At 35.4% G+C, this 27,859-nt stretch overlaps 1 protein-coding gene and 1 long non-coding RNA gene across 2 annotated transcripts in view; one reads left to right on the plus strand and one right to left on the minus strand.

The window, feature by feature from the left end:
* ZNF423 (zinc finger protein 423) overlaps window positions 1-27,859 on the minus strand; it is a 920,137-nt gene that overhangs the window by 275,498 nt on the left and 616,780 nt on the right. The gene's annotated exons all lie outside the window — the stretch shown is intronic.
* Window positions 1-27,859, plus strand: part of LOC127389009 (uncharacterized) — a 190,328-nt gene that overhangs the window by 10,076 nt on the left and 152,393 nt on the right. The window contains exon 2 of the long non-coding RNA XR_007890538.1: window positions 15,854-15,982. This is a non-coding gene — a long non-coding RNA (uncharacterized LOC127389009). The remainder of the gene's footprint in view (window positions 1-15,853; window positions 15,983-27,859) is intronic.

Consider the following 27,859-nt stretch of genomic DNA (forward strand, 5'->3'; position numbering starts at 1 on the left):
ATTATTGTTGTTGTTGTTGTTATTTAAAAGAAAACCAGTTTCAGCAGCACTGAACAGGGATTGAGATCCTAATTCTGTCTTCCCTTCCTGGTGTGTTTCCCCTTGCAGCAGGGTTTTTTAGGTCAGAATAATGGCTAGCCTCTAAAAATTCCTGGTTAAAGTTTGGAGAAAAGGAAGTTGTGCCTCATGCGGAGAAGTGAAGCACTTTGGTAGCTGAAGATGAAGAAAAGTCTCACAGCAGGGAGGTGCTGCTCTTCTGTTACCTCTAATAATTCCAAAGCTTTTCTGTGGTGTGGACATTTTTTCCAGCTGCAGCTGAGTCATTGGTGTACTTACACTGATGCAGCTGTTGGTACAGGGACTTTGCATGAGTGGAGTGATTAAAAAAAAGAATAAATTCTGCTGGTGCAATTAGAATATTTACTTGTCCACACTAGGAATATGTGCTGGTGCTGCTGGCAACTGTCAGTGGCTTTTCATTGGAACATATTCCCTTTTACAGGCAAAGACTTAAATGATGAAGAAATTCAGTGGAAAACTCTAAAGTGAGTGAAAATTACCTCTCATGCAAATAAAAGTGAAATGCTGAGGATTGTTTTGAAATTATCTTGTGTGGAAGATGCTGTACTAATTGTGGTGGTTTATTCCCTCCTCTAAAATCTGCACTGCTTTGGCCAGTGGCCAGGAGAAGTATTCAATTCTGACAGTTTTGCCTTTTTGTAATCCTATCAGATACTCTTAACTACCCAATTAAGGCAGTTTCTCTTCCACTAACATGCCTTTTCCTTGTATTTTCTGTCAAGATTTTTTTTTTCTGAGTTTAAATACTTGAATTACTGCTTCAAAAGGACAGTTGAACATTTTTAGAAATGCTGAGATCACTTCAGGTGATTTTTTCTGATAGGTTGTTATGTCTTAAGGGCTCTACAGATCTTAATGCAGTGGCATCTAAATGAAGTTTCTGTGCATGTGGAGTCTGGCTGTGGGTTTCAATGTGTTGTCTTTTCTCTTTATTCTTTTCATAATACAAAAAAAATATCCAGGAATTTCCAAGGAGTGCATTACTTATTTTTAGTTATCAAGATAGCTGACAGCTTATTGTGATACTATGAATAAATTATTCCAGGGTTCACACTTAAAACTAAGGCAGAAATACTTTTTTTTTTTTTTTTTAAGCTGACATTTTGAATTTCTGTTAAGCACAGTATCACCTGGATACACACTGCCTGAAAGTGTAGATTGTTCAGAATGAATTATAAACCCAAAGCTTTTACCCTTTCTTAGACACACTGAACTTACTCTGCAGGATACTATGGGGATATAAGTGGGAGAGAATAGGGAGTTTCTAATAAGATGTATAACAGGCTGCAGTATCAGCAGATGTCATTGTTCAGCAGCTATTTTCTGTAAGAGAGAGTTCTTACTAAGTGCTGTGCAGAGGCCTCTAACCATATTATTAGGAGAATAGGAACACTGTAGTTTGTGGATTTACTTTAGGTAACCTTCTGATACCTGGGGTATCTACATAGTCAGGATTGTAGTTTAAACATAGTCAGTAAATCTGTAGCTGAATTAGCCACTGGATTTAGTACACATTTTTAATAATGATATTTGAAATGTGAAGGTTTGGTCTTGTCTCAGTGCTGACCTAAAGAGTTGGCAGTTTCCAAGCACCTCTGTAAGACTTTTTGGAACAGTCAGCTTGCTCAAAACTGGAAGAATTAGCTGTATATCTGCTCCTTCAAATTGAATGGTTGGTGAACATGCTGGTAGGTGGCTCGAAAATAGCCCAAGTGTCCAGACTGCAGCTTCCTAAATGAAGATTGCAGAGTTTGTCTTTTGTTCTTAAATTTGTTTGTAGTGAATGAGCAACTGAAGAGCATCAAGACAAATATTACAACCTTAGGAAGACTGCCATTAAATTCAGTGGACTTCAAGTCATATTCTAAATGTCATAGTACTGATTGGCAGAAGGTGTGAGATATTTTGAGCCTGATTCTTTTTTTCCACTGTAGTTCTAGGATACCAAAATATATGGAGTTTTATATTTGGACAGCTGCATAAAAGCATCATGACTTAAATAGTTTGAGAAGAATTTTGTCTTTCCTTACTGATTTTAATGTATCTGCTTTAATGCTGAGGCCTGATTTAAAATAATAAAAATCAAAATCATCCAGCTGACTGAGGAAAAATGAGTTAATACTGAAATAAGAAAACTGTTTAGATAGTTAATAGACAAGTCTTAAATCCCCCAGTTATTTGTCATACAGGACTTGAGAAAATGAAGTTTAGAGATGGCTAAAGTATATAAAAAATGTCCAGGAGCTCTGCCTGTGAATTGATTTAGACTTGCTGAGCATCTTACACAAAGCTGCCCAGTAGCTTTTTTAGGCAATGGAGTGTTGGGGTGTTCTCCAAACATGCCTACAGGATGATTGTTTTCTTTTAAAATGTACAAAAGTCAGATTATACTGTTCTTCCTACTTTCACTTTCTCTGGGGAGGCTATGCTTCTAATTTTTAAATAATAATCTCCACTGTTTTTTCTTTAATTTCTTTCCTGTTTGGTTGACATATTTAGCCTTGGATTATTTTTCTCTCTTTATTTATTTATTTTAAAACTATATTACTTTGGAATATAAATTTCTGAACAACAGTGCTATGTGACCTGTAGTTCCATCAAAATCAGGCCTCAGTCTGGCATATAGTATTATAAATAGGGATAGAAAAATAATGCTAATGCTGCATAGTAGGATCCAGGTGTGAAAAGAGTGCAGATGTTTGTTTAAAAACCCCTCACGAATAACCAAGTAATTATCTTCCTTCAAACAATTTTTTTTCCATCTCTCAAAAAAGGAAGTTTAAAAGTTCAGTTAAATTACAATTTCCTCTGCATTGAGCACTGAATTGAGCCCAGCAATATCTGCTTTGGTCTTCTCTAGTCTGACATATTTGAAGAGTGGCCAGTAGAATCAATCTCTCAATATCCTCTGGTATTGTCATGCTTTATAGCAAACAACACCGTTTAGAGGGGTCTGGACTTCACAGGTTTTTGTACTTTTACCCCTGAGCATTCATGATATTATGAAGATTTGTTTTATTTGTTTTTAGCTGCAAAAAGTTGAGATAAATATTTAGGAATTATTTAACTTGTTGAGATAGCTGGGGTGAATTTTAACTCAACCTTGACAGGTTTCATTCAGCTAAACTATGGGATATTGTTCTGTTTCTTCAGCTGGAGTCAAAGAATTCATAGGCATGTCTTTAGGTACACTGAAGGATTTAAATGGGAAAATGAGTTTGAAAATTAAACCTGAAAGAATAAGCACACTGCCCTTTTTCAGCATTTAACTATGGTCCTCATCACAAAAGCTCCAATTGCTGAGGATCAGGATGAGCTTAGAGCTCTTATTTTGTAATAATAATGCAACCAGCCAGGATACAGTTGAAAATCTGGGTGCAACTTGTGTTAACAGACCTATGGTTCCCAGTTTCCATGGAAGTTCATAATTTTTAAGAAAGCCATTATATAATATATTTTAAAAAAATATGAACAGGTGCTTCTCCCTGTCAAAGTCAAAAAAGGACTTACTACTGATGCAAATGAAGGAAAATTCATACCCCTTGATTAAGAGAACCACCTTTCCTGTTATGGATGCAAGAGACAGTAATGAAAATATATTTAATATAAGCCAGCCTCATTTTGAAGCTGCCTCAGTTGCAGCCCTGGGGGAAGCTAAGTAATTAAGTTTGGAGGCAGCGCTGAAGTGAAGATACATGGTATTAGCAAAAAAACCAAATCATGATTTGGGCAGTACTGGCATAACAGAAAGCTCCAATTAGATCCTGAAGTACCATTTGTGACCCTTAGTGGATGCACTGCACTCAGTGATGTTAATTTGATTACATGCTAGCATTGGGCATTTTATAGAGAGACAGCAATGTTAAACCATGGTAATTCTCTGCAATGTCCATCCCATGCTCCAAAAGTAATGTGTCTCCGTTCAAGAATCTAGTGGGAGCTGGCAAACTAAATGTCTTCAATTGCAGAAAACCCCAAGATCAGACAATAAAGAAGAGCCACTTCAAATTAAGTAAGCCCAGCAATTTGAATGATCTGTGGGTAAACTGGAGGTGGAAGACAGAGGGAATGTGTGTTGAAGGTGTGAAGCTAGTCTTGGAAATAATTACTTCTGTAATTCTTCTTCTGTAATTATGTATTCTGTGGGCTGGGTAAAACAAGCATGTAATCCTAATTCTTCAGGAAGTGGCAGCTAAATACACATCTCTGAGGTTGTAACTTTGGGGATCTGGATGTTTACAGGGGAGATAAATACATTACCATATCTAAAATGTTCCCACTTCCAAAAATTTGTGGGTAAATTTGTCTGCTTAAAAACTCTGCAAGAGTTTGAATGAATGATTCCAGCATTTCAGTTGGTCTCAATTCTGCTATTTCAGTCCTACCATTTGCATTCCAGTATTTCCTGTATCCTGTGATGTAACATATGCTGGCAAAGTACGTATATGTATATACACATTAATATATTGCTAGGCGTACATTTCCCATTTTACTTACTGATGTAAATTAAATGGAACCCACAATGGAAATTTTATAACCTGTAGTAATATCAGCAGGGTTATATATTTTTTTTAGACTCCAGAAGGCATAATGGCATCAGAAAAACAGTGTAGATTACACTAAACTTCAGAATCCCTATAACTTAGTACCATTTTCACCACAATTTTGTTCAACCTTCTATTTGCAATATTCTGTGAGGTGGTGTGAAATAATGTGTCTTCAAACTGAAACCAGTTAACACATTTGATGTGAAGAGCCTAAGAGGTTCCTTATCTTGTTGAAGAAAAACTTGTGTCAGGTCTTTCATGTGAAAAAGAACAGAAATAAACCCTGGGTTCCTGGGCAACAAGTCTTCTCAATAAAAGATTTTCTATTGCCTGTGAATATATCTAAGCTTTTGCTGAGAGCATTCTGGCTGCCACGTATTCCTGTACTCACTGTGCTGTCAGTAAGATGCTGTGTTATAAAGTGCTCTGGGACATTCTGCCCATAAAGAGGTACGTTACAGAACCAAATTCTCTTTTATTTGATTCCCTGAAATGGTGCAATTCATTTTTTAGTAAATACTGTTGCAAACTGATCTGAAATAGTTCTGTTTAGGCATCTGGCAGTGTCAATACAACAGCTCTTCTGAATTACTAATGTGAATACCAAAAGGAAATAATAGGTGATTACATTGGTAGGAATGATCAGTAAATATTATGATGACTTATATTTTTCAGGGGTAAGGAGTATTCATTGTATGTGGTAAATTTCAGGATTTTCTCTGTCCTCACTCTTAGTGTTGTCAGTAAATGCTGTTATTACCAGTTGTGCTGTGCAAAAAGTTATAAATCCATAAAACCAATGAGATTACAGTACCATAAAATATGTGTGTACATTAGAATTATCCTGGTATTATCATGTGTTGAAATGCTGTAAGTTCTGTGTGAACATTTCTAGATAAAGTTTAATATTTGAATGGGTCACAATTAAATGCATATCTCTTTGCAGCTAGCATTCAAGGTATGACTGTGATGGTAAAGAAATACATGTAAGGATGAGGAAGTATCCTCACTCAAGTTCCTTTAGTTTCAGATATTTTGCACTGAAATAATCTTCTGCCATCTATTTACAAACTTTTGACTTTGTGAGATTGTCAGTCAGGTATAGGGCAGAAAGGTTTTTAATTTTACATTTTTGTTATTCCTTAACCAAAATCCACAGAATTGGCATCTCTATATAATCTATGATATCTATGATTTGGCAACTGTACTCTCTGTTTGATTTCTGAAAAATAATTTTTAAGAATGTATTGCAATGTCGTGAAGTACCTGTTTACTTAACCATTTAGCAATCTATTATTTTCTCATGTACTGTGTGTAATAAGATTTTTTTTCCATTGTTTTGATTTAGAAAGCTTGACAGAAAGATGCAAAGGAGTTTTTAGGGTATTTACCCCAAATATATTGTCCAGAACCCAGATATACAAAGAATCTTCATTGGTCACAATATCTTATGCTTGGACATCACTTACTTTATCCAGATTTTGGATCAATAACTCCTGCCTTTAGAAAAAAATGACTGTGGATAGAAAACAATGCTATCAGCCCAACAGCATATATAGCTTCCTCAGAACAAGCTTGAATTGCTATTGCTAAATTTCTTGAAAGTTTACCTTCTGGCTCTTTTTTCAATATTCATTATGCTGTAAGACGTCTTAATTTATAGAGAAATCATGCACTGTAATTGTTTACATTTTTGCTATGTTGCCAGTGCTAACAGTTTCTCTGTAATGGAATGATACCCTGTAGATTTCTCTGTGAAGGTTTATATTCTGAAACAGGTAGTTTCAGGACAGTAGTTTCAGACTCAGACAGGAATCTGAACCTTCACTGCAAGGGGTAACAATTTGCCCATACTTTGAAAATTCAGAGTTTTGTTTCTGATCCATTATGATTCTACCCTGCCAATATAAGGTCCCAGAAAGTGATACTGTCTGGAGCCATCGTGTTGATACACTTTGTTTAATAATCTGTCTGAAAAGTCAACAAGTGCAGACTGATATTAGGAATATGACTGAAAAGATACAAATAGGGGAGATATAAATGCAGAACCTTTATGGTTACTACACCCCTGAAGGACAGGTGAAATTCTATTGCAGTTGATTTTAGTTATATATATGTATGTTTCATTGGTTCTTTCCTGTCTTAGTGTTTTAGCAGTTCTGTGGAGTTAGCTTATGCAAGGGTGACAGTGGGGAAGAAATGGACAACAGACTATAGCTTTTATTCCTAACTTCCTTGGCTCTCTAGAAAGCTGTGCATTGGAGCCAAAATTTATATTCTTCTTTGGATACCAAGTTCATACCATACCGAGGGGAGAGAAAAGATTTAATTGGCTTTTTGACATGCCCTTCGCCTTCTCTACTGCTGAGCCTTCTCTGAAAATGTGTGTGATACAGAAGAGTATTTGGGCAAGGAATATGTGCATGGTAATAATCTGATACTCTGTTGGAATTCCAGGAATTTCTGAAACTCAGTTGTCTTAATTGATTGTCAATTAGAAAACACAGGAAAAAAATTTCAAAAGAGAAACTCAGAAGCAGTGAGGAAGGTGGCCTGTCAGATTACTTGTGGACCATCTCTGTGTTCTATTTCATGATAGGCTAGAGAAATGGGCAAAGTTATCACCTTTGTCAGAACAAAATAGTTTGGCTAAGGACAGCTTTCTGCTTGTTACTCCTTGTGCAAAGATAGATGCGTGAAGGATGTGTGTTGTGTTCTGTGAAAGAAATCAACCTTATTTTATGATTGTATACTTCTAAAATTAAGATCTCAACACGGCTATAAGAAATTCATTTGACACTTCAGATTTATAGTATATGTGAAACAGTAATTTGAATATGCAATATAAACCTTCTTAGAGGAAACAGAGTAACTGGAATTCTGAATAATTAGTAAACCCCATGGTAGGGTTAACCCTATTCAGCAAGTTGTCTTTTTTAATAAACAAGTCAGCAGTGGTCTGCTCCTTGAAAACCTTTGCTGTTTTCAGTTCTCAGGTGCATAGTCTACTTGAACCATATACGTAGCTCCTCAGAAAAAGGCATTATTTTTTTTACTGTATTTTTAAATGGAAAACGGAAAGTCCAGTCCTGATGGTGGATCATGAATGCAAAGGAGAATTTAAGAGCACTCACTATTTTGTAGAAGAACTTTAGTAAGTGTATTCTCTTTGAATTGAAAGAATTAACTATGAATGTATCCTTTTATTAAGTGTGTTGTCTTTTATGGAAATAAAAATTATATGTCATCCTTTTCTATTTTATCCATGGGCAAGTAATTGTTTCCCAGTTATGAGAAATCCAATAAGACTTTTTTTTTCATGACTTTCATAAGAGGCAAATTTGACTGCATGTAAACTTCATTGTGAATAGCTGAGTGTTTAAAAGTCTTGTGGTCCATTTTTCAGTTGGGACAATTGTTTACCTGAGTTACTATAAAGAGGCCTCTAATCTTTGTAAGGAGTAAAATCATTAGACACAGGAGGACAAAAGTTAGTGTTTACAAGAGGCAGAATGAGGAAGCAGCAGGATTTCCTTCCATAATAATTTTCTGTGTTGTGTTTCTACCACAGAGATGATCTGCAGAGTAATCATACAGTTGATAAATATTATCCAGGAAGCTAAAAGAGGACTGTTCTTTATCTATCTAGAGCAAAACTTTGTTTATGCTAGAGACAACGGAAGAAATACCGAGGGCAATTTCTTGGCATCAAGTTGATGGCAATTATTAGATTGGAAATGAAAAGGAATAATAAAAACAGTTGTAACAGTGTGCCATAGAACCAGTGCAAAATTTAAACTGCAAGAAATACAGAAACCTCAGAGAGACAATACATCATTTAATTAAAATGGAAATAACTCTGGTTTGCAATTTTTGAATCAAATTGCTTGAATGAAGCACAAGTCTGGTAGTCAATAAGAAGCATTTAGCCAATTTCTTGTCTTTCTCACATAGTTTACACTGGTAGAAGTTGAATTATTTTAGCTGAACCAGTTTTACATCTGTGTAAATCCACCAAATTGCTGAAGAGAAAGCAGTAAAAATGCTGAAAATACCACTTAAAGTGGTTTTCCACTACAAAGTTTGTGAAGAGATACTATATTTTTTCAGCTTTGTCTCTCACATTTAGTGTTCATCTTGGTGGTTTACTTTGTGACTAGTCTCTGTGATGTTTTGCAACAAAAAAAATGTACATATTGTTCATTAACTGAAACAAAAATGGAATTCAAGCAGAAGTCTTGAAAGGGTTCTTTCTCCATTCACCAAGCCTTGGCAAGAGGCTGACAACTTAAAATAGGTATCATGAGCTGAGAAATAAGATGTGCACTGAATTTATCACGTTTACCCTTAGTTTCAGATCATTATCCACTTGCTATTTTCAGATATTTGTGTTGTCATATTTTTATATTGTCTTTCCCCTAAATTCATTTAGTTCTTTATTACCTAAAAATCTGGCAAGCACTAAGGACTTCGCTTTTCTGCCAAGTTGTTTTCTTTCAAGTTCAGTTAGATTAAATATTATTTACTTTTAAATGGCAAAGCCCTTGAATGAATTTTAGCATCAAAGTGATCAAAAGAAGGTGTCTGAATTCCCTATTGCAGTAAAGGTGTGTGTGTGTGTGAAGGATGCACATGGGAGATGCAAGAAGAGCAGAAGATGAACCGTAAAGTATTGATTGGGATGTGGAACAGATGCTGTTTCTGGCTGCTTATGAAAGATCCTATCTACTCTACGTTTCAATGGAACTTGAACTATTGTTGCTTTTGTCCATTACACATTTAAACTCTGGAAGTATAGATGGAGAGCTGTGTATATTTTCCCAATACGTGCTCTTGTGACGCTTTATTATTTTGCAAAATAATTCCCACCCCCAAAATTCTCCAGTGAATTCACAGTACTGCAGATTCACTGTTTGGTGCTCAGTATTTCTGTGCATCATCAGAGAAGGCTGAATGCACCATCTGTGGTATAGGGAACACAGAGAATTATTGCTGCAAATCGTTTTACTCCTCAGGCATTCTGTAAAGCGAGAAGCCATGCAAGGGGTTCTCAACCAAAGCATAAGGTTACCTAAAAAATAGTTTCTCAATAGCAGAGTTTTAACTTATAAAAAACTTTAAGAATATCCACAGGGAAAACCTTTAATTCTGTAGTTTCATATTTAGATTACAGTAGTTGGAAGTTAATTAGCCCTGCTAGCCTTTTTCTTTTGGGCTAATTAGTAAGAAAACTGGATATAAAAAAGTCAAAGTCATTTTGAGAGAAAGAACTTCAACATTTTGTACATAAGAGTCTCTTTGGAGGATATTATCTCCATAATGACCATAGGATGCTCTCTGTTCTGACAGAATGTAGTTCTACAGTCTCTGGACTCATTTAGACAATGTCTTAGTCATTAATGATTTTAGGCCTAGCTGCTTGCAATTGCCAGATGAAACCACATGACATGTTGTTTAATTATGCAATGATCAGCAGCCTTTACATTTTAATTAGGGAGCCACTGTAATGAAGCCGTCCCACTTTACATATGGCTTATTGGGCTGAAAGGTCATCTTTACTAATTGGTTGTTTGGAAATGTAATTTTGACACAGCAATACAGGTAGACTTGTCTTAACTTCTAATGTGTTTCCTGATCTTTTTTTGATTTGGCTAATTAGTGCTAATAATTTAAAAGCTACATGGCATTCCAAAACTCCTGCTGTTTACTATATGTATAGTAGTTTCATGAACAGATTTTAGTTCTGCTGATGCATGGTGACATACTGCTGGTGTCTACTCACAATATTATTTGGCTTTGCAAGATTACAGGGACTTTATTATCACACATTTCTTTCATTTAGCTGTGTGTGAAAGTGATTCCTGATGCAAGGAGTTTGAAGAACTATGCTTTAATAACCATTTGCAGTACTCTTTAGAGAATATTGGCATTGGAAAATGCATGATTTATTTGAGTATAAGTTTTTCTATGATTAATTCATGAACATATCCACAAGAATGCCAAGGTCTCCAAAATAATGAAAGCCTATCCTTTCTGCTGCTTGTTTTCATTTCAAATCAAACCTGTTTTTTTTGTTTGTTTACTTTTTAGAAGAATAGTCTGTTCTTTTCACTGAGGTTTTGATATAATTTTGACAAGTAAAAGATTTTATTTACATTACAGAATCCAATAGGTAAAATTTCCATCTCCCCCTGCATTATTTTATGAGATATGATAAGCAGAACCTGCTTCACCAATCCAGGCCACTTGCTGTGTAAAGTCTCTCTCCTAGTTGGTGTTTAATTTTATTTGTAGCAATACAATAGACAGAGCTCATCTTAGTTCCTCACAGAGGTGGCTGATTATGCAGATTCTAGCTCAGAAATATTTGGCTCTGTGTCCTGTCTCCCTTAAAGAGATTTTTGCTTATATATAGATAAGCAAAAAATAAGTTACTTCAGTTAGTCAAGAGTCTCAGCAGGAGTGTTTCAGGCAAATGTTGCTGCCCAATAGTTGGAGCTCTCTAATAGTCAGACCAACATTGATTAGATCTAAGGTCACTTTCACATGACATTCAGAAGGATTCTTCTGCCAGCTTTCCAAGACCACTTCTTTAGGTTTTCCCATGCATTTCAGGAAATCAGTCCCATAGCTCTATAATCTGTTACTAATGCAAAGTTGTTGAAGCAGGGATGTTTTACTGTGCATTTTTATTGTACCTAGCAAAATTAAGATTTGAACTTGATGATCTAATTTTGCAATACTGCTAGAAAATATTAGTAATCTGTCAACAACAGAAATCTAAAAAGAATTTCCAAGCAATTGAATAATTTTGTCTCCAGTGTTACAAATATTTACATATGTCAGTACTGTCAGTGTCTTCCGCCATGCCATCCATATTTCTAACTTGAAGTGAATAATGTTTGTAGGGTCAAGGTAGAAGATTATCTTGTTAATTTCTTCTTCTGCTTCGCTTTACCTATATTTTTCTTCATAGTAAATACTGGCTTCTGTTCACTACCACACTGAAGTTAGCATGAAATATTTCATTGAAGTTAATGTATAACTCAGGTGTTTAGACTTTGGTAACATTTTTGCTGATTAATGTAATTTAATGAAAAAACTAACTAAAATAAGATCTGATCTTTTGGAGGGACAATATAAAGTAGCTTCTTTCTTGTTTGAAAGAAGATTTCCTCCAGCACATGCTGATGCAAGCCTCTTCAAGAGGCTTGTGTTTTTTTCTCAGATTTTGACCCAGCTGAAACACTTGTGCACAGGAATGTTTGAAGATCACAGAAAAGACTTGAGATGATAGTGTGCTTGTAGGAATCATCAAGTGCTAGTAATAAACAGGATGTAAATTGAAAAAGTAATAAAGTACATGTCGTTACTAACATGTATTACCTACTACACTTAGAATTAGTATTACATTTATTAGTATATTGTTGCTGTGTTCTCTGTGCTTCAGACCAAGAATCATTGCTCTAGGTATATATTTCTTAGAAGCCATTTTCTGCGTTTGGTTTATATCCCACAGAGCTGTTCCCTGAGAATGTGTTTTGACTGATACATGGTTTGACTTAGGAAATTATTTTCTGAAAGAGTGAAAAATAGTTTTCTTTTTTTGTTTTTGGCAAAATCTGTGTCTGGATCATTGACGGATCATTGGAGCTCATGGATGGCATAAGTCGTTTTATAATACAGGTTTGGTTCAGATGAGATAAATAGTAGTGTGTAAGAGTGGTTTATATCCAACACCATAAGAAACAGAAAAGGTTAAATAAAAGGGCATTTAGAGCCATTGCTCCATTCATTTAAAACTGAAAAAAATATTAGAATTGGTAAAGATTCAGAAAAAGACATCAACTGTAACTAGAAGCATGGACTGGCTCCTGTATGAGAAAGTCTGAAGATTAAATCTTTTCAGGCTGATAAACCCCCCACGTTTTGTAGAATGGAAAAAAACCAAATGATGTTGCAGTTGCAGAAATTAATGGATAGAAAGGGGAAGACAGAGACATCCTTTGTGATGGTCCTTCTAAGCACATAATCATGTTCAAGAAATCCTGAAAGAGGAGGCACAAAACTTTTTTTGTCTCATCCTTTACCTGGTCTGGCACCCTAAAAATGTAGTTGAAATATCCTTTGATTACATAGCAGGAAATAGTCACGTAAACATTCAACACATGTATCATATAGAAGATTTGGTAGCAACCTTCCATTGTATGCTACAGTTTGTGACATTAAAGTGAATTGTAGCAAATTATTTGCTTTTAAAACATTGACACCAATGCTTGTATTTTTAGCTAAAAAAGTAATTAATCATCCTATGTTACGGGAGAGCTAGGATTTCTGGAAAAGACTGAACATCAAGATAGTTGAGCTGCATATCTCAAGTAAGCCATTCTAACAGAGTGGATTTGACCAGTAGGTTGCTGTTGGATTTGGCTGTGCTGTATTTCTCTGGTGGTTACAGGAATAAAAGTAGGGTGGTTTTTTTTTTGAAACAGGATTTGTGAGCTTATGTTTTACTCAGTGAACTGCAGTCATAACTGCAGCTTTGGAATTTCACAGGATTAGATTGTATCCTGCCAAAGCTCTAGCTTTCAGCCAAATTAGGTTTGTTGTGTGCATACAAAATGGATATAGGTCACAAGAGAATACATAGGTGCTTAGAGAGCTGAGTGATTTTTATCAAATACAACACATATGAGTTGGTAAGTAGAACTGAATGATGCATGTACTACATATTTCTGAATGTATTTATTTATAGAACTTCAAAACCTAAAATTTTATTATGTATATTTGGCTCTGTATTTTCTGATTACTTCTTCATGTCCAGCAATCAGGACTTGATCCTTCATGATCCTAAGTATGTTTGCCTTTATTTCACATGGTACATGAGCAAGTGCTTAATCTTTACTGTCTAATTTTCTTGAGTGTACTCTTGTAGGCTAAAGTTGTGACAACTTCAGAGAAGCCAGCAGAGCCATTTACATTCTTAGGACATTACCAAATCATGACTCATACATGCTCAACAAAACACATTTCAGTGGGGCAAAAAACCCTATACTCATGATCCAAATAGTAAGCCTTTAAAAGAAAAATGGCTCGATGCTCCCAACTTCCCTGCACAGACATTTCTTGTTAGCTGCCTCTGGCCATGTGACTCGTATGATGCACTGACACATTTACATGTTGACCTGACTAAAAAAAGAAAAACCTGATACAATTTCAATAAATGGATACAATTTAGTTCATGCTAACATGAAACAAAATAATTTTGCCTCTGGTTTTGTGGGTTGAAAGTTGTTTCTTTTTTAAGAAAAAAATTCTTCTTAAAATTTGGTTCTGTTGATGATACATCCTTTTGAAAAATGTGCTCTTGGCCATCCATCTTCTTCACTTTCTGTTCTCTTTTTCATATTCTTTAGAAATTTATTTGAACTTTAAAAAGATGCATTTAGTGTGCTAGTCTTTTTAAAGTGTAGTTATGACAAGGTAGAAAAAGACAATAGGAATACGGATAAATGTGGCCACTCTATTTTCTCAAATATGTCAGCATATTTGATAGAAGTGTACACTTATTTTCTGTTGTAAATTTGGGCCCCCTTTTCCAGCTTCCTAGATCTGCAGCTTGATGTTTTCAAAACCTTTAAAATGAGAGGCCTGAAGATGAGGATCTGTGGAGATCATTAAGTTTGCACGGAAAACTGAATATCAAACATAAATAATAGCTGGATTTTTCAGTAATGTGAAGGTCTAGGAAGAGTGATTGTGCAAAGGCCAATCTTTGCAAAAGAGCCCTCAAGTGATATGAGGTCTCTGAAGTGATAGGAAGCATCCTTTTACATTATGGAGACATTAGCATTTGATTAGCATGTTTTCAGCCTCATGTTATCTGTATAGATTTTGACAACAGGCTGTAGTTCTTCCCTGGGTTTTCAGGTGTTTGGGTATATAATTTGATTAGGTTTTTATAGAATGTATTTGACATACTTTTGCCTTTATAGTACTGCATATAAACTATTTGCTGATATAAAAGTCTCATTTATCTTACTAAATTAAGCAATACTGAAACAGGGCTATTTCAGAACTTAAACAGCCAGAGCTCTTGCTTCACATAGCACTTTTGCAAAAGCATTTAGGAACTGTGGTATTTGTGTGTGTATATTTGTAAGTATATATTTATGTATTTAAAGTTTACAACAACTTCAGCAGAATGGCACAGATATGAGCTTGGCTTTACTTATCGTATTACATAAACCCAGGACTCAGACTTCTATCTTGTGTGAGGAAAGGATGGCTTCTGACTTGCATGGGAGACAGCAAGGATTCTTCTATTGTCAGTGAAATTATATGCAGTGGTTAAGCTATTGTGCACCAGATTCTGGTCTGTTGCTGAATAAGGAGTACAGATACCTTCAATTATTATATCATTGTGATTAAATATTTCTCTTATACCCTCAACTTGAGATCGCTAGTCTAAATCTAGAATAGAAAATGCTTGCAGTGTTTTCCATGTTTTTTGGAAAGAGACTGTGTTTTTTTCTGCTTTGGGATGCAATGCAATTACTGAAATTGATTCAGTAATCTCAGTGTATTATTTCAGGCCAAAATACTGACATTAGAATGATAAAACAACTGGAGTGGTATGTCTTGTTAACTGTTGCAACTACTGAATTTTAAACACCATAATTATGTTTTTAAACTAGTAACTTCTGTCTAACTAGTAAAAGTGCTTTTTATCTTTTAAAAGATTATGAATAGCATAATCACCTTCTATACAGAAATCCCTAAGTGTGTGTTTGGTGTGATTTCTGTCTTTTTTGGGGAACCTTAGTGATAAATATTAAGATTAAACCTAAATGTTAAAAAGAAGTGATAAAAATCATAACAGAATGATCTCATGGTATTCCACAGCACTTCAGTGAGTCATGGCTTATTAATACTTGATTGGGTTAAACTCATAGTTGAATTCCCTGACCTATTTCTATAAGATTTATAAATCTCTCATACTAAGATCCATCTTTATTTTAACAATGGTTTCTTAGTTTTTTTCAGTCATAGTCCACAACCAAAAGAGTACTTAGTTGATACTTTGTATCAGTATGAGCTATTGCACTGAAATTCTGAAGAATGATTTTTATAGAGCTCTGGGATACCCACATTGTTATTAATCTATCAAGACAACAATCATCCCTATAATATGAATGAGTCTTTGCTGTGTCACTGTTTTACAGATAGAGAGGAGAAATGCAAGCACACAGAGGGCATCTCCCTGCAGAGAAATGCATCACAGAGCAGTCCTGAGCTTACACCAGCTAAGCCTGTGCCAGAACCCAGGGCAGTATCAAGACAACAGCTAAAAGGTATGGTTACTGGCTTCAGTGGCTAATGTTGAAGGCTGTCTTCCTTCTTCATCTCTGTGTACTGACCTGCCAGTTCAGGACAGTAACAGCACAGGGACCCCACTTAATTACATATTTACTATGTGTCCACAGTGACTTCTAATTCATACATAGTCCTTTGTAACACAAAATACTGTGCAAGATTTGCATGTTTCATCTAAATTGGTGTCAATAATTTTTCTCTTTAGAAATATCTGAAAGTCTATAGCATATTTAGTGTGTTGTCTAGATATTCTGCATAACCAACAGTCAGTCCTGCACACCTACCAGCTAAATGCTTGATGTGAGAAGATCAGCTTCCATGCTCATCCCCAGCTAATATTTGGAGATCTTAGGGATTTAGTCTCTGGCAGGTGGTTAAATTCTGCCTTCTCTTGTTTCACAGAAATAAGTCTAACAACACAGATATGGAAACACATATTTCTTGTATTTCTTGTGCAAAGAGAATGGGAAGAGAATTAGTATCACCACTGCACTGAAAGTGATAGAGAAACCTTGAACGTTTTCAGTTCATTTTAAGAAAAATGCTTCATATTACAGAGCTGACCTTGACGTTGTCAGAATGAATGTGTTTGGGGTCATTTATACTAAGAAGGCTTTTGGTCATCAGGACAGAAAAAAAACAAAAAACAACCTTCTAACAGGTCAGGATGCTCTGCTGAAGAGCTCTTGTACTGATAGATATGTGTGCAGGGTCCTGAAAATTAAAGTCTGTAACTCGTCAAAAGAATTTACTGCTGTCAAAAAAAGCATTCCTTTTTGTTTCTCCATATCAGTGGCTGAATTTTAACTACAACTCAATGTTGTAATTATCCAACTATTTTGTTCCAACTCCTGCACTTACTGGTTGGTATTAAATTGCTTTTTTACTAAATTGAGTATGGTGAAAAACGAGTGGTTAACAAATGTGGTCAATGAAGGTTGTCTATATTGTTTCAAGCCGTGAGATAGATAGTTAATTGTATCTCAGCTGTTTAGGACAGTTGATATCATGTTAATAAAATTAAATATTTTAAGCAGTGACTTTATTAAAATAACATTTTTCCTTTAGCACAGCTGCCCTACATTAAGTACTTTGCTTTTATAGAGAGTAGGAACATTGCTACAATAATGCACTTGGGCTGCCTTTCTGACTTCTCTCTGCTCTGGGTGTTGTCCTCTCAAAAAAAATGGAAGTAAATGTCACTGAAAATTGAACCTGCAGTCATGACTTCTTTTGTAGTGTGTAGTACATTGCTATAAATATAAAAGAAAAAGTAATTTATCTGAAAGAACAATAATTCTTTGACTATAATGTAGCCATTTTAGTTGGTGGGAAAAAAGACCTGTGGCTATTGTAGTGTGCTTCCAGGCACACTGTGACAACAGTCTCTGTTATATATTTTCTAATGCAGAGTCTAGTTCTAAATGATTAGTTAGCATGAGCAGGTCACCTTTCTGCTTTTATTGTATTTTAAAGAAAATATTAAACTGGGGTTCCTCAAGAAGCTCTAAGGAAACCTCAAACATTTGCACCCCAGAGTCCCATTGAAGAGCAGCTGCTGAAAGCAACAGATGTTTAAATAGAAAAGAATTTGGGCCTTCCTTGAATAATTTCTATTCTAAAACTTCATACTAAAATAAATTTATTTTAATATTTTCTTTTTTTTCCCCTTGCTTTATACTTTAATCATTTTATATGTGATTCACAATAGCTAACGTATGTCCTTTGTATCACAACGTAGGAAGACAATATAATAGCTGATTAAAAATAAGATAAATAATATTAATGCTTGTAAACACTTGAAAGCAAAATGTTTATATTACTCATTATTGTGATATTTTATTACTCGCTTTTATTGAAAAATGGTATTTTGTAAGTACATACAAAATTGTGAAACTGACACCTTTTTCAAAAGTAATAAAAAATGTACTTTCACAAGAAGCAAAAAAAATTGACAGGGGAAAAATAGTAAAATGTTAAAATTTGGTAAGACACCAGAATTCCGAGATTCTGGATCCTAGATATTTTTTTAAAAGTATGACCCAACAGTTGAAGGTAATTGATATTCATATCCTTTTTTAATGTGATCTTAGCTATTCTTAAAGTAAATCTTAAGACCTGATTCTCATGGAGATCATGACCACCAAGGGAAGGGAATATTCTATACCAGTGAGACAAATGATACAAATGACAAGTTCACAGCTAAACAGAGTAGTTTTTCTGGTTAGTGTCCTTTGAAAACCATTGATGCTGACAAAAACTTCACTGCAAAAGCCAAAAGAAGCCTTGCCTGTTTCTGAGTTTTAAGTTTTGTGCTTCAAGTTGATCTTGTTGGAATAAGGAAATTTAGTAATACCTCTTGGAAGTAAGTTGTTAATAGGAACTTCTCCATAGGACAAGTTAAGTACAAGTTCCTAGGTGTTTTTTTTTCTCCAAACAGACTTTTCTTGACTGAAAAAACCCCATTCTTTTTCACCTTTGTGTCACAGTTTGTTATTTAAATCAATAATTTAGTTTACATATATCAAATATTAAATAACAAAGTCCCTTATGGCAGCAGGTTCTGATGAGTTACAGAGGCCTTCAAAAGCAGCATATTTTTCAAACATAGGTGAAATCTTTCATAATTCAAGTCAATATTCAAGAGAGGCTAGATCCTGAAGATTGTTTTAGGTAGAGGGAGAGAAGCCGAGGAATGAGTATTCTTTAAATGCAGTTTGAAAGGAATAGCAGCCATGGCTTTCTAAGTGAAATCACTAGTATTAGAACTAGCTATAGAGTAATACCACAGCTCATCACCACTTTGTTAATTAAGCTATTAAAGTACAAGTTTCAAAGGTGCTGGACTGTCTTTTAAAAACAGTATTTTAAACTCTGGTTCAATGAATCTTTAGAGAACTTGGTTTATTTTAAGTATATTCTTAAGGTCCTTTTCAGACTTAAGTCAATTCCTTAAAAGTGTTTCTGAATTGGAATGAAACAACAAATATGCTAATTCTTTTCTTTCCTAATCAGAACCTCATTGTTCTTTTAGTTGGTGTTACTTTATGACTGTCATACTTTTCCATTTTTACATGAAGATTAGCATGGGGAGCATCACCAAAATTTATATTGTTCCTTCATTTCTTAAACAATTTGGAAGGTATTTTCTGAATAGTATTTTAAAGAAAATAGTTTTGCCTCTAAAATTATTCTAGCTAGCAAATACTTCACTGCTTATTCTGGGTTGGGTGACTTCAAGGTTTAGCACATCTCTAGCAATAAACAGGCATGTTGGGCATGTTTTTTGATGAACTTCAAAGATTTAAGCACTCAGCTTTAATTACTGATGGTTTTAGCAACAGCACAATAAAGATAGTCTCCTGCTTCACTAAATCAAAGAAATGTGACTGAGAGCCTTCTGATCCAATTGTTCTCATTTAGTTCAGCTCTCACAAACATGGTTGTAAAATATTATTGTGGCTTGAGCTGACATGAAACACCATTGTCATCAATCAAATAAAAAAAAAAAAAAGTGTGAGAATCAATATATAACACAAAAGTGGTAGTTTCAACCACTTAATCAACTGCACATATTTGGCAGTTTTGGTCCCCTCCTGTCTCATTTTCTCTCCAACTTCTAGTTTGTTTTTTTATTTTATTTTTTAATTTTAATTTTTTTTTTTAACACTTGTAATTCTGCAAACTAGTAAAGCTTAGCAGCTGTGGAGATGAAAGGACTGACATTTCCCAACCAGGGTGATCTAAAGGCTGCTGTTACTGTGTAACATTCAAGTGCTAATGTTGCTCAGTAAAGCTGTGTACCTTCTAGTCGTTCAGTGATAATAATCATCTTTTGTCTCCCCACTGATATAATTATACACACTATATTGAATAATTATGACTGTGTGGCTTGAGAGCATTCCAAGATTTTGCCAGACACCCTGCTATATAAACTCATTCAGAGCAGTAAGGCAAGTTTAATGGGCAAGTTGGATGAAGCATGAGGCCAGCTGGTGTCAGCTGCCTGTTAACAATGGTATCATGTATCAATCACTCAGCATGTTGTTTTTTGTTGGGATGTTTTTAATCACTGACGTCTGACAACTATTTGCAAACCATTTGTATTCTAACAGTAATTATTCCAGAACTGAGTAGAAAAAAACCAGCCAAACCTATAGTATTCACAAATGGGATGGTTTGACACCCATTATGTGAAAACTGTCTCTATTTTATTTAGGAAATACTTTGTTTTCAAAGAGAGATGTTAAATTAACTAGATAATCTTAATATGAACTTCTAGAGATATTCAATATCTGTGATTAAAAAAACAGAGCCAGAAAAGCAGTATGTATATGCTTGTTTGGTTTCATCTCAGTCCTACAGATTCAGGATTTGAGCACAGATTGCTGTCCAATGTCCTGATTTTGAAAACTTAACGATCTAGACACATGTGTCTATGGTTTCTTTTGCTAGCAATTGGTCTCACTTCCTAGTTTTTCTGTATGTAGTCTCCTGTGGATCAAATATCTTCAAAATCATTGTGTTAAGCTTTGAAAATCACCTGTGTCTGACTTCTCTGACTTCTCTGGCTATCACAACCTACTAGCCTGTATTAGCTATTGTCTGGCAAATTGTGCCTAGGTTAGTTGTTCTTCTACACGAGCTACTTGGTAGCCTCCAGAAGAAACATCCCCATTTCAGATATCTTCAAAGACGCATCACAGTCATCTTTGGATATGTTTTTAAATGTTTTTAAAGTCGGTTTCAATGGATGATGTAAAACTTGGAAGGATGATGGTACATTTATTTGGTATTTAAATTGCAACTACATAAAAGAGAAAAATCTGTGTGGTAATTATGTTTTTTATCAGTTAGCGTATATTTCATATTCTATGGCAAATATTTTGAAGCCCCAGTTGAAAAAGGTTTGTTTTCCTGTACCCTTCTGTTCTTGTTTCTACCACAAGGTCATGTTTGCTATGTGTACCAAAGCTACAGACATAGGTGACTAAAATAACTTCTGGTTTAAGCAAGTCAGAAGTGCTTAATCCTCCCTCATTGAGATTTTACATTGAGATTTTTCCATTAAAAAAAATATAAAAAATTAAAATTGGTGTTACTTTCTGAATTATCTCTAAAAATATTGTTCAACATAACACGTATAATTTATTTTTCTCTACTAGTAATATGCAATCAATACTATTTTTCTAATATGGATAGCTTGGCAAGGCTTTTATTGTTTAATGTGTAGTGGTATAAGAGGTGAAGCAACATTCTCATGAAGCTGAACTGATTATTTTTCCACCATTGCTTGTATTAACTATGTTGTTATCTATCAAAACAAATGTCAGCCATGCCAAAAGAAAAAAATCCTTTCAGAAATTGTCTGAGCTGCCTTCTCCAAAAATAACCCACATACTACCCCATGCATTCTAAAAGGTGTAGTGTAGTCCAGGCAAGATGCTCAGTTTTTGCACTGTGATTCTGGAAGGGCAGAAGAGGAGGAAGGGGCTAAAGAGATGGACTTTGAAAACAAAAATGTTGTAGCCAATTAGCTAAAATGTTATGATTGGTGCATTCTAAGCTTGATGGGCTCATTAAGCATTAAACTCAGTGACATTTCCCTGCTGTAGTGATAAATACGAATGAACCGTTTTCCTTTTATACTTTACTAAATTGTATGTCTTTTTGGCTTCTTCAATCTGCCATGTTTTACATGTTTAATTTTGCATCCATTTTATTAAAAAACTCAGTATTAAAGATTATTTTTTCCTCTTATAATTATCTTCCCTTTAAAAACTCCTAGTTTTTTTGTCAATTATATTGTTTGGTTTTAAAGTTTAATAGTTAATGCTAATTGTTAAATTGCCAAAAGGATATAGACTAATTTAACATGTCACTGCTGCTAGCTGAAAATGCCATCATTAGTGATCCATGAGTTGTAGTGAAAAACGGAAAAGAAAAAAGCCCAACATTCTTATGAACACCCCAAAAGTTTTTAAGAAATCCCTTTTTATTAAAGGGGTTTTGAAGGGAACCCTCCAAAGCTTGCTATCTTTTCTTGACATAGTTAAATGAATTTAAGCATCATCTTTAAGTGCAATTACAAGTACATTGATTTAATAAACAGGAAAGAACAAAAAGCAAATTGTGGATGAGATAGTGTCAGCCTTTTTATGCTAATGAAATTAATCTGAGGACTACTTGCTTTTTTTTTTTTTTTTTAAAAACTTCTCCCTCCTTTTCGTACTATTCCAAGTTCTGAGAAAAAACAACATCTGGATGGATATTAGTGGCATGAACTGTCTTTCCTTTTATTTTTCATTTGCTATTCATAACCAGTGGGTGCAGAAATCCCCTTGTGATTTTTCAAATATGTTCTCTTTCTCTGTTAAGAGGAAAGCCTCCTGGTAAGTCCTTATTTTCTCTAGACCTTTACAGATCAACAGCAGGCTAATGATTGCTATCTTCTATTTTGGGTGTAAATGATTAAGTTCTAGTATCAGAGGTGGCTGCAGGGATGGCTTGTGTGGAAAGAGTTCGGGGACTGCTCTGTACCAGACACAGATGTTTCCAGTCAGCTTGGCAACAGACCCACCACTTGCCAAAGCCAAGCCATTTGGAGGAGTTTGTGGGTCCTCTGTAGAGACATATTTAAGAAAGGACAGAAGAATGCATGGAAGGAGGGAATAGAGGGAACAAGAAGATCAGAGCAGTTGCTCAATGGTGGCGCATGCACAGCCCCAAAGGGGCTGCGGCTGATGCACGAACCCAAGCTGGAGCAGATATGACCCCAAAGGTACTGTGGCCTGTGGATAAGCCCATGCCAGAGCAGGTTCATGCCTGAAGGGACTGCACTCTGTAGAGAACCCATGCAGAGCATAGGAAATGGGCGAGATACAAGGAACAGCAGAGAGAAACCAATGTACTGGTTTCAGCCACCTGCACTACTGAGTGCCTCACTGAAGGGTCTGAGTGTAACCTGCAGCAATAACAAAGGGGGGAGAAGAGGTGTCTGGAGTATAGTAACAAGTTAATCCTAGTGTTTTCCCTAGGTAAATGTTTGTCTTTGTTTCCCAACACCCAAATCAATAATTAACTATTTATGTTAACTCACAGTAAATTAAGTTAAATTCCCCAAGCTGAGTTTGTTCTGCCTGCAACAGTTACTAGTGAGTGATTCCCCTGTCTTTATTTTGACCCACAAGTTTTCTTGCTCCCCTGTTCTTCCCATTTTCTCCCCATCCCACTGTTGGGAAGGGAGTGAGCTAGGAGCTGGGTGGGTGCTTGGCTGCTACCGGGGACTGACCTACCACAGCTTTCTGTTTGTTTATCTCTACGTTATGTACACTTTATTTCTGACTGTAAGAATAGTTTATCTTTTGGTGCTTTGTTTGGCATGTTGCAATGTTCAGCCAGTAGCTGTATAAGTGTGTAATGCTGCAATAACCAATTTTTTTCTGATCTAGCACAAAATTCACTTTAAAAGTCTCTTGTTAATCATACTAGGACTACTTTTTACAGTTCTGGCAGTCTAATGGGACTTAAAATTAGGATCAGAATGGAGTCCTTAAAATGCTATCTTTCATTCTAGATAGATCATAGTAGTCAGTGAAGCGTTGAGAGACTGCAGACATGAAGACAAGTTGTTCCCATGCTTTGCTCTTTGTTCCTACGCTGAGGACTTTAGGCTGTCTTTATACCCCATGTATTCCACTATGTTTGATGTACCCAGCTCATATGGTTGCTCTCATGTACATGGCAGTTGCTAGACAGTGTTCATTTCCAACACCTGTACAAGAGACTGAACAAAGCTTCCAAAGACTTTCAGGGTTACTCTTCATCCATTTTTCAAGCCCTCGATATTATCACAGCAACATACGCTCCTACAGTGGAAATGCCAACAAAGCCTATAGCTGTGTTTTGTGTAGTTGGGAAATGACATGGCTGAATTCTGACATGAATAATTCTGTATGAAATGGGAACAGGTGGCCACACTGGTCAGTGTTTCTATACACTGTTCTATACACTGTTTTAGAGGAGACACTGTACAAACATGGCATTCCCATCTTGTAAGGTTTACTATCTGTATCTCTCTTTTTATTAAATCTTATTTTACCAGCTCTGTTATTACACTTTTTGTTGGTGGTTCTTTTTTACTGAGATACAGAAAGAAGCCTGCTCTTTCTCTCTCTCTCTCTCTCTCTCTCTCACCTGTCCCCCACCTCCTCTCTTCCCTTGGTGCAGAACAGCCACCTCTTACATTATGATAACTCTTTATCTCCTTGGAACATGTCCTGACTTATCTTAGATTCCACTTTTAAAAATGTATCATTGATATCACTTAAAGCACCTATATATCATTATGTAGTTTCTATATTTTTCTTGGAAAAATTTCTACCATGTATTTGGAAAAGAAGTTAAAACTATTTCTCTAATGTGTTGTATGTGTAACCAAACAGCAGCTTTTCTCTGTTTTGTAGAGAGAGTGAGAACAAGACAAATACTCAGGGAATGGAATCTATTCACCCAATACTAAGTTTTGATTCTCTTTCCTCTCTATCTCAGACTTCAGGTTAATGTACAGCCATAGATCAGCCAAGAAATTTCTCTAGTAATCATAGCATTGTAAAAAGAAAGCATTTTCTGCTTTCCTATTTTAAGTGGACTCTTCCTTGGTGCTGTGTTCTCTTTTTTACAGTGGCTGTATTCATCTGTCATTTTGGTTAAGCAGTCACTCTTTAGGTCTTGATTACCCTTGCTTTGGGCAATCCCTTCTCTTTCAAATAATATTATGAAAGCTAATCCAGTGAGGCTTACACAATGAGACCTTTAAGGTGCCACTCAATCCTATTTGGTCTTGCTGAGACAAATATTGGTCTTTTCTTTCATAGAATTAATGATTACAAGCACAGTTATTATTATTCTTGTAAAAAGCAGCCTGTGCATGCAAATACTTATTAACTGTATCAATGCAAGGCACTGGAATGGTTCCTTCTGATGCAGGTTGAGTTACTGTTAAGATAAATCTCTGTCAGTTCCAGGGAATAAAAGCATTTCAATTGGGAGGAACACTGCAGTATTTCTGGAGAAAATAGTCTATTGACTCTTAACAGCAATTTGATTAATTATAACAGAAATTATGACACAAGGAAAAAGAAATTACATTTTTAGGTGGGTTTTACCTAAATTGAGAAACCCCAGTATATTCAGGATTCACTTTGGCAGGTTGGTTCTTATTCCTCAGCTAAATCTGTTTGGATGAAACCTATTACAGTACTGGGGTTTTCACTAACTAGTGATGGAAAGAAGAAAAAAAGCTCTTCAATTTTGATACCTAATTCACAATGAAAGCAAACAGCACTTGTGTCCCTCTCTGGGGCCATTGATTAAAAAAATCTAAATACCTTTGAAATGCACATTGCAGATTGTGAATTGTTTTGATATTCTGTTACGTGGCTTTATAAATAATTCAACTAGGTGAACAGGACAGAATGACCTTTGACACAAGCTGGGACAAAGAGTTTCTTCTAGCATCTTTGGTTGTGGGATTGCAAAATCTTCAGCTGGTTCACAACAAAGCTCTCTTTTTGTGATGTGTCTGCCTGGCCAGCAGAGACCTTGATCACTAGCTATACTTCAGTTCCAAGGAGAAAGAACGTGTTGCTAATTTGTGCAAATAAATCAAAGATGCTAAGTCCTTTCTAGAGTTATTTGAAAATGCTTGATTCCTTTACCTCTTTGTGCAAGTATACGATCCCACTCATAATCTAGCTCTTGTGTAATCAATTTCTGAACATAAAATGCTTCTAGAGCTCTAATATCTTTTCCTACTCAAGTTAGGCAAGTGCTTGAAATATATTTATTAGAATGGAGTCTGAAGAGGTGATTGATATTAGCACATTTTTCAAAATGATTAGTGAATTTTTATGCTTTGATACTGGAGCTTATGGGGTTAAGTCAAGGGAATTTTTCCTATTGGTTTTATTTAGGAAAAATTCCACAAAGCTAAACACAATCACTGAAGATTTTTAGGTTTTGCCATGGGGTTATTGACACAAAAATGTAGAAAAAAATAAATTTGAAGCCAGAGGAAATGTATGAAGTTGGTACAAGTAGGAATAAACAAAAAAATGAATACTTTGTTAATATGAATGCTGAATAATCCAAATTTCCTAAAGTGGAAGACATTGTATAGATTTCCTCCTGCAGTTACTGAAAAATCTTTAAAAATATATAAAGAAGCAGTGAAAAATTACACCAAGTTTTTTGTGGGAAGCTATTTTCTGATAGTGCAGTTTCAAGACCAGAAATGCAAAGCTAGGCTTTGTTTTTTGTCTTAGATGAAGTTTGTAAACCTGCACAGCCATTTCTTTCGTCTTTGCTTTGAGAAGCTTGTGCAATATAAATGGGCATATATTTCTTATCACAGTAGTGTAACAGTCCATTGATGACACCACCTGCCATCAGTTCCTTACTTTGTGTTATCTCTACAGTGGCCTTAGCTTTTAAAAAGTTCCTTCATTGGAGAGGAAGGAAAGGTCAGCGATCTCATATTGTTCAACAACACCAAGGGGTTTTCTGAGATTGGCAGCCAGCAGAATGTTGCAGTGGAAGTACTGTATAAAGCTGCCAGCACAGGCTTGCATAGATCAGCAGTTCATTATAAAAATAGCAAATGACTGTTGTATTTTCTAGGTCAAGGTGGAAGAAGTGAATTAAGGATACTGGGGACTTTGGTAGGGAAAGGTGGTTACTGGGTGGAGTATTCCACCATTTGTGAATGGACAGTGTAGTCCTCTTTCTTTACACTGTCTAACAATATTCAAAGACCCCAGCACTATAAAGATAACCCTGATTTTAACAAATTACAAGTAATACTGTGCTTGTCTTCATTTATTTATCTCTTAGATAAGATAAAATGGAAATAGTAGGCATCAATGTGGACAGGGTTGATGTATCTTCCTCTCTGATGGAATTAGTTTGAAGGAAAACCTCCAGACAACGATGATGGTACTTACAGGACTTTTTTTTTTTTTTTTTTTTAAATTTATCTTCTTCCCCTGAAATGTATTTTATGTTTGGATACACAAGAGGAGCTAGCTACAACTACTTATTTCACTTAAAGAATTTTAGATGTCTGTCATGATTTAGAGAAAAAAAATGTAGTTTAGTAAAAGCTTTACTGCATTTGCTTGTTTTCCAAAATGTTCCTCATAACCACAGTATATATGAAATGAGCTGGTGGAATGGAGGTTTTCAGGGATACTACTTAGGAGACTGGATGACTTCCAAGGTAACAGGATGGTGTCTCCAGATCCTTAAAGGTTGTACCCTGTTCTTCAGTTTGGAAGTGTCTGCATAAGGTCTTATTGTCTGAAGAAAAAGCCATTACAAAGAACAGACTCCACAAGAACAGCAGCATTGAAAGACTAAAGCCTTGTTTTAGACAGCTAGTTAGTTTCTATCTAATTATTCTTCAGTTTTAACTATTTCTTAGTTATACTTTTCTGAAAGTAAGAAAAATGAAGAGCATCTGCCTTTAAACAATTAATTAAAGTAATCTTTACTGGAAGTTTATCACCTTTAGTGCAATGGTGAGCAAATTTCTAATTGGCTTTTGGCAAAATTTGAAGACAATTTCTTTTTCAAAAAATAGTCCAAACAATTACCTTTCTCCTGTGTTCTCTTGCTCCTCCTTTGTAGAAAGAAAGTTGTAGGAAGTGGTTAAAATAGCATTTTGTTCACTTAGGATAGTTATTTGAAAACTTACATTCAGAAGTTGCACAATTCAGGAAGAAGACAGTGTAAATGGGACATAGGGACAAGTGACAGGAGCTGATCCTTTGCATTCAGGATGCTTCTCTAAGGGG

This window comes from Apus apus, chromosome 11 (assembly GCF_020740795.1).
Source record: "Apus apus isolate bApuApu2 chromosome 11, bApuApu2.pri.cur, whole genome shotgun sequence".
Lineage (NCBI taxonomy): Eukaryota > Metazoa > Chordata > Aves > Apodiformes > Apodidae > Apus > Apus apus.